This window comes from Octopus bimaculoides, chromosome 3, assembly GCF_001194135.2.
Source record: "Octopus bimaculoides isolate UCB-OBI-ISO-001 chromosome 3, ASM119413v2, whole genome shotgun sequence".
NCBI classification, from domain to species: domain Eukaryota; kingdom Metazoa; phylum Mollusca; class Cephalopoda; order Octopoda; family Octopodidae; genus Octopus; species Octopus bimaculoides.
Genome location: NC_068983.1, coordinates 91,381,598 through 91,389,299, shown reverse-complemented (window position 1 = coordinate 91,389,299; position 7,702 = coordinate 91,381,598). Strand labels below are relative to the sequence as shown.

Sequence of the window (7,702 nt, the reverse complement as noted above, 5' to 3'; positions counted from 1 at the left end):
TTTCACAAGCCAAGTTTCATGTCCAATGAAGGAGACGACGTTGGCATGGGTGCCAGACGTCAAATTTAGTTCAATTTCGATTCCGCTTTCACTTGCCTCAACAGGTCTTCGCAAGTGGAGTTTTGTGTCCAATGAAGGAAGGTACGCATAAGTGGGCTGGCTACACCCCTGGCGGAGGCCTTGGATTTAGGTCTCCTCACGCACAGCATATTTCCAAAGGTCTCGGTCAGAAGTCATTACCTCAGTGAGGCCCAATGTTCGAAGGTCATGCCTCACCACCTCATCCCAGGTTTTCCTGCGCCTACCTCTTTCACAGGTTCCCTCAACTGCTAGGGAGTGGCACTTTTTCACACAGCTGTCCTCATCCATTCTCGCCAAATGACCATACCAGTGCAGTCGTCTCTCTTGCGCACCACAACTGATGTTTCTTAGGTCCAACTTTTCTCTCAAGGTACTTACGCTCTGTCTAGTATGCACACTGACATTACACATTCATTGGAGCATACTGGCTTCATTCCTTGCGAGCCTACAGATGTCTTCAACAGTCACAGCCCATGTTTCACTGCTATGAAGCATGGCTGTTCGTACACATGCATCGCACAGTCTGCATTTTACTCTGAGAGAGAGACCCTTTGTCACCAGCAGAGGTAAGAGCACTCTGAACCTTGACCAGGCTATTCTTATACTAGCAGCTACACTTTCGGCGCACCCTCCCCCACTATTAACTTGGTCACCTAGATAGTGGAAACTATCAACTACATCTAGTTTTTCTCCCTGGAATGTGACAGAAGTTGTTTTCTGCACATTTACAGTGTTTATTGCTCCTGGACATCTGCTACATACAAAAAAAACTTCCTAGTTAACCTTCCTTTGATATTGCTGTCTCTTATGTGTCCATAGCTTGCACTTGGTGCATCTTATAGAGTTTCTGCCTATGCCTTTTCTACAGATCGAGCAAGGCCATCTATATATTGGTTTCTTTACATCACTTAAATCTAGCGGTTCAGCAAATGACACCAATAAAATAAGTACCAGACTTAGGAAAATAAGTACTGGGATTGATTTGTTTAGCTAACCCCTTCATGGTCATGACCCTCATGGCTGCAGTTGAATGAGTGAAACAAGATAGAAAATATACTATCTATACTATAATGGAGAAAGCTGCTTATTAATTAGGTATGTAACAATTACTAAAAGTACTAAAAGAAAGCAATTATTAAAGAGTTGACTGTCTGGAAATATTTTTATAAATTCATGTTCTAAGAAATTTTCTATAATTTCGATTTCTCAAGTTTATTGAATTTTTTAAACTCCAATTTCTCGCAAATTTAAATAATCACTGCCTCCTATTTATCATGCATTTAAATATTCATTGCATTCACTGCAGAGTATTCTATTTTCATTTGCGAAGTCTCTCACTTTCACTTTTAAGTTTTAATTTGCTGTTAATGTACACATAATGTAAAAATATTATTTACTGAATGAAAATTTTTAAAAATATCCGTATAATTTTTGAGTGTGGGATAGCTGTGAGAAGAGCCTAGAAAGTTGGATAATTACTATTAGAAGATGAGAAGAAAAAAACAAAAAGTTACTGACAAGTGCTTGAAAATTGCACCTTATTCAGTTTCCAAACACAACTTTAACAGTGACACACACACACACACACACCAATACACTCGCACGCATACACAGATACACATACACACAAATGAAAGGCAATGAATGTGTGTGTGTGTGTGTGTGTGTGTGTGTGTGTACTGTTCACTGACAAAACTGTGCTGCATCACGTTTGTGAAGTTTTGTCATGGAACAGGTCGCGGTTTCAAAGCAACGAAAATATTTTGACACAAATGAAGTTTTAATGTTGAAGTGAAACTAATGGTATTTGTGTGTTCTTGAATGGTTTACAAACATCAGCACACGATCTCAAATCAAGTCTCTTGCTATGCAAAGTACATCTCCGTAATTTTTTAAAAATCACTGTGGATAAATGCCAGCAACGACCTTCTAAGGCTCTTCAATATTTTAATTTCTAAACAGAAACAATTGGGGGCAGGGAGTGGGGTTGCAAAAAAATTTATAATTTCTTAAATTTTCTTCTTTATAGCATATAAATGTATTTATGGGGAAAAAATATTGAAAAACATCAACACATGTGAGAGTGATAAAGGAACAAAGAGGGTTGTCTTTGGATGTGCTAGAAACAACAGCCAAATCACCCTTAAATTACTTTTCCCTCTGAAAATATTAATAGTTAAAAAATTTTTTTTTTTACCAAAAATGATCTTCCCATGGTTTTGAAGAGCAAAAAAATTGGCCTAAATAGGTCCAGAGTGGGATAATGAGGGAGGATATAAAAAAGAAGTTTTCAAAATTTTTCATACAAAGATGCCCCCCACCCCATCATTTTGAAGGCTATGGTTTAAAAAAATGGGAAAAATCCCCAACAAAATTCTTTATAATCATAATTTATGCCATTTGAAAAGTATTTGTATAAATTTCATTAAAAGATACCCACCTTCCTGAAAGTTATGAGGGAAAAATCAGGTCGTATGAATTTTCTGTAATCCTCTCTCCACCCCCTTGCAAAAATTCTTTCCCATAAATCCCTATATATGCTGAAGCCACAACATCTATGGGGTATTTGTAGAAAATTTTGTTAAAAAAGTATCCATTTTTCTGGATGATACGAGGCAACAAAGTCGGAGGTGGGGGTATACATCTGTAGTAATGCCCTTTTATTTATACGATTTTTACGTTTCATGTTTATTTCATTCATTGTTTGCAATGTGTTCTCTCTCTCTCTCTCTCACACACACACTGCAAGGCTTACAGATAGGCTGCTGAATTGAAATCTCTATATTGCTTTGAGGGGAAGGTAAAACTTGACAAACTGCTTCTCCCTCTGTTGTTGGACTACTGTGATGTCTGTTTAAAAAAGAGAGATTATGGCTGTGATAAAATAATGAAAGCAATATTTACTAAGCAAGTGAGCACTATTATACAAAGAAATAATATAGTAAAATACAAAAATTATTAGAAATTAGAATCAAATGTGAAAATATTATCAAGGGGCTAGCAGAAAACTGACCGGGGATGATCTTTCTGCTAGTATATATTTTCTATGTATCATATAATGTATGTATGTATGTGTGTATGTATACCTACCTACCTACATACATACATACACACACACACACACACACACATATATATATATCATCATCATCATCATTTGATGTCCTTTTCACACTGGCATGGGTTGGATAGTTTGATAAGAATAGATGAATAGATGAGCCAGAAGGCTGCTCCAGATTCTATGTCTGCTTTGGCCTGGTCTCTACAGCTGGACGCCTTTCCTAATGCTAACCACTTAACAGAGTGTACTGGGTGTTTTTTATATGACACCAGCAGAGCCACTTAAAAAGGTCGTCAAGTATCTGCAAAGTAAGACCTCTCAATTGAGTTGGGTACAGAATGCAGGGATAAGAAACTATGAAAGAGAGACAAGGAGCAGGTGCCTTGCCAAAGAGGTGAATACATAGCTTGCCTACCAGGAAAGAGAAAGAGGTGAGATCAAGATGTAAAGTGAATAATAATAATAATACCTGACCAACCAGACAGCTATTTGAAAACGAACCAAGCAGTCTCAATGGCCATGAGAATAATGCTCCAGTGCACATATATGGCTAGACAGCCAATCTAACCACCTTTGCTCCTAACATAACAGACCAAACCGGAAACTCATCCAGCAGCCCCCACTCCCACACACAGAATATCTCACCTAAATATGTAAAAACAGCATGTCAAAGAGGATGAACATTAGCACTCCAATTGTGAAGGCCATAGAAAGTGCTCCAAATCAATAACAACAAAGGTCATCCCATCAACACAGTCAACTACAGAAACAATCAAGAGACAGCAGAGCAATAATGGTAACAGAGCCACCATGACTTCAGGAAATAGTCAAAGAGAACAATAGTTTACACTAGTGCTACCACCACCATCACTAACAATACAAGCAAATGATAATAATACTAATGATAACACACTCTGAGTATGGCATGAAACTGCATCCGGTTGTGACATCACGATGTCGGAAGAACAAAGTTATTCTTAACCACAACTACCTTCAGGTCACCATTGGGCAAAGTGTAGTACCTGTAAGCCCACCCAGAGATCTGGAAATACCACATTGATGTCTGGTAGGGTTAAGCCTGTCTCATGGGAGGAGGGGTCCCTTTAGACTTGGTTGGCAACCCCTCTAGAGAAGGTGTCTCAATAAAAACACCAATGGTTGTGCCACTTCAACACCAAAATTCTCAGGAGTGAAAATGTCAAATACAAAGATTCAAAACAATGAATTGAAAAAGACCGGCACAAAAAACAGTGTACATGAAGGTAGATGTAGACTCTTGGGAGCCTTGTCTAGCAAACCAGCCTAGTGATGGTGTCACATTAAAAATACTGGTGATTGCACAACCTTACAAATGTTACCTCTAAATGAGTGATGTTAAAATCAAATAATAACCACAACTGTGCTAATGGGACTGGAACTGTTAACAGTGAAGGTGTCGTGCATGGCAGGCAGGAAGTACCTGATCAAATTCCAACAGGTTGTCATCAAGCTATTGATCAAGACCAGAATTGCAGTCAAAAGTGCAAAAGAAACAGAATGAAATGGGGAAAAAGATGTAAACTAAATAGTAATAGAGTGCCAGCTGAGATGTGAGTCAAATAAAAGAAGCTTCATGAATTGAATGAAGAAAATATGGGATGAAAAAGGAGGTTTTGAAGCATCTGCCCAGCGACTGATAGAGCAAGCAAGAGTAATCCATTGAGAAAACTGGATAACAGGAGTAGAGATTGAAGAAATTAGAGAAACATAATAAAAAAAGAGCAGAAGGAGAGTGAAACAGCAGTAGCAGAAAGTAGTAAAGAAAGAGTATGAGATGAAAGACCTTGAAACAGATGGAAACCATAGAGTACCAGAAAATACTGATAAAGTAACTAATGAAGATGATCCAGATGGACAAGTGACAGTAAGTACTGCACAAAATTTAAGACAAGGAGATCTTATTAGGGATTATTAGCAAATATATTTTAGACCGAATTTTAACTAAGTTAGATAGTGAGTTAAATTTACGGATTTGGAAGAATAATAAGTCAGTAATAGATTGGTTTAAAGGGATTAGCCATAAGCATAGCTGCAAATTTACGCAGTTCAATATTGTTGATTTTTACCCATCAATATCCAGACCTTTGCTACTGAAAGCATTAGAATTCGCCAAACAGTATGTCAACATCGATAGCTCGGAAATAGACATTATAATGCACGCAAGAAAATCACTTCTTTTTCGTGAGGAATCCACCTGGATTAAAAAGAGTGAAGATTCTCTTTTCGATGTACTGATGGGGGCATACGACGGGGCGGAATTGTGCACGCTTATAGGGGCTTACATTCTGCATTATCTAAAACAGGAATTTCCGTTTATGGATGCGGGATTATATAGGGATGACGGTCTTATAGTCACCCATAATTTAAACGGCCATGAACTAGATAAGCTCAGGAAGGATCTTATAACTTTCTTCCAAATGATGGGTTTACGGATCACAGTAGATACTAACCTAAAAAAAGTAGATTTCTTAGACGTAAATTTAGACTTGAATTCGAATATATTTAAGCCTTACCGTAAACCAAATGACAAACTATCCTATATCAGCAGAGAATCTAACCATCCGCCTGTTATTCTTACAAACTTAGTTAGTAACGTAGGTAGGCGAATTTTGTCAATCTCTGTAGACAAAGCAACATTCCGTAATGCAGCACCTTATTATAATAGTGTTTTAAGGAATAGTGGATTCTCTGAGAGGATCCAGTACACCCAGTCTAATGCTGGCAGCAGCGCAGCACGTAGAACTAGGACCAGGAAAGTTTTGTGGTTCAACCCAGCTTTCAATATGGCCGTAAGAACTAATATAGGTAAGGAATTCTTAAAATTGGTCACTAGGCACTTTCAACCTGATCATAAGTTTTACAGAATATTTAATAGAAGAACGCTTAAGATTAGCTATGCTTGCTGCAAAAACTTCACCTCTTTGATCAGCCAGCACAACAATAAGAGAATTGCCAAAAACAATAATGCCGACCCACTTACAAGGAGCTGTAATTGGAAAGATCGAACCTCCTGTTCATTGGAAGGGAGATGTCTAGAAAAGGGTATCGTGTATAGGGCTAAAGTCCAGATAGAAGGCTCGCACGATTATAGAACTTATACAGGGGCTACAGAAAATTCTTTCAAAACCAGGCTGTATTCGCACAAAAATTCTTTTAGATGCGCTGAAAATAGGACTAAGACAAGCCTGGCAATTAAAGGAAAATGAAGCCCAGCCTTTCAACATGACATGGAGGATTTTAGGCAGAGCATCGCCTTACAGACACGGTGCCCATAAAAGACCATTGAAATGTGATCTTTGTTTATTGGAGAAACTGAATATCTTATTCCAGGATAAGAAGGCGCTAAACCAAAGATGCGAACTTTTAAATACATGTAGGCATGCATCCAAATTTAAAATGTCAGCAAGTAATATACCGTATGGATAGTATATATATATATTTTTTTGATAATGTTTGACTCCTTGTAACCATTGTGAAATCTTACTATTGGATTGGTACCGAATTATAATGATTTATTTAGCGTTGTAAGAATTTTGTATAGACCCCTACGTCATTTTAAGAAAACCTTCGACTGTTATATACATAGTTTTTTCTTCTCCCTTGTTTTTACTTTTTACTTCATTCTATTCTATTTATTTTAAAACGCTTTGTATGCAAATTTTACAATTTTTATGGACGATTCGGCATATAGGATTCTATTATGCATGTATTTTCGCCTGGTTTTAACTTTTATACACCCAGCAGTTTCTTAAGAAGTCGTCTGCATATATACGCTGAGATCAAAAAGGTTTTTAATGTAGATATCTGTATCGTAACAACACTTAGGTATTCATATGCGTGCGTCTGCACTTACATATAGGGCCTGGGTTTACACTTGTGCATATGCAGTTATGATTTCGTGTGTGTACGTCTTTGTGTATACATGGATAAGAGTATATGCTTATATTTATTTATACATACATGCATCTATTCGCATGTGTGCATCTATGTTATATATGGGAATGTGCACTTAGGTTCACACTCACACATACTTGAATGTGTGCATACGCATGTACATGGTTATGTTCGTGAGTATTTGCGTACATACCTACGTATATATCTATATACGGGATGCTATATTTTATGTAGGTTTACTATATACATACGTTCTTGCTCATTTTCTCTCTCTACTTCTTTCTTCCCATTCCCACCTTTCTCTCTTTTCTTCCTTTTCTGTCTTTCTTTCTTTTTCTCTTTCCTTCTTCCTTTCCTTCCTCATGATAGCTACACTTTCTCCCTTCTATGTTAATAACGTTATTATAGATACGTTACTCTTTACCCCTCCACTCCATAGCTTAAGATACAATTTTTCTTACTAGCGCATAAGTTTTTTCGTCTGCAAACTTAAATGCGTGTGTATGTATATGTGTATAAATTTGTATTCATGTATATATTTGTGCCTTGCAAATATATACCTATATATGTAGATTGTCTGTGCGTATGCATCTGTGTATTTTGATGTATATATATATATATATATAT

The 7,702-nt window shown here is 37.2% G+C and overlaps 1 protein-coding gene across 1 annotated transcript in view; it reads right to left on the bottom strand.

The window, feature by feature from the left end:
• The window catches only part of LOC128247375 (chromatin complexes subunit BAP18-like), a 16,296-nt gene that overhangs the window by 509 nt on the left and 8,085 nt on the right, over positions 1-7,702 (bottom strand). The window lies entirely within an intron of this gene.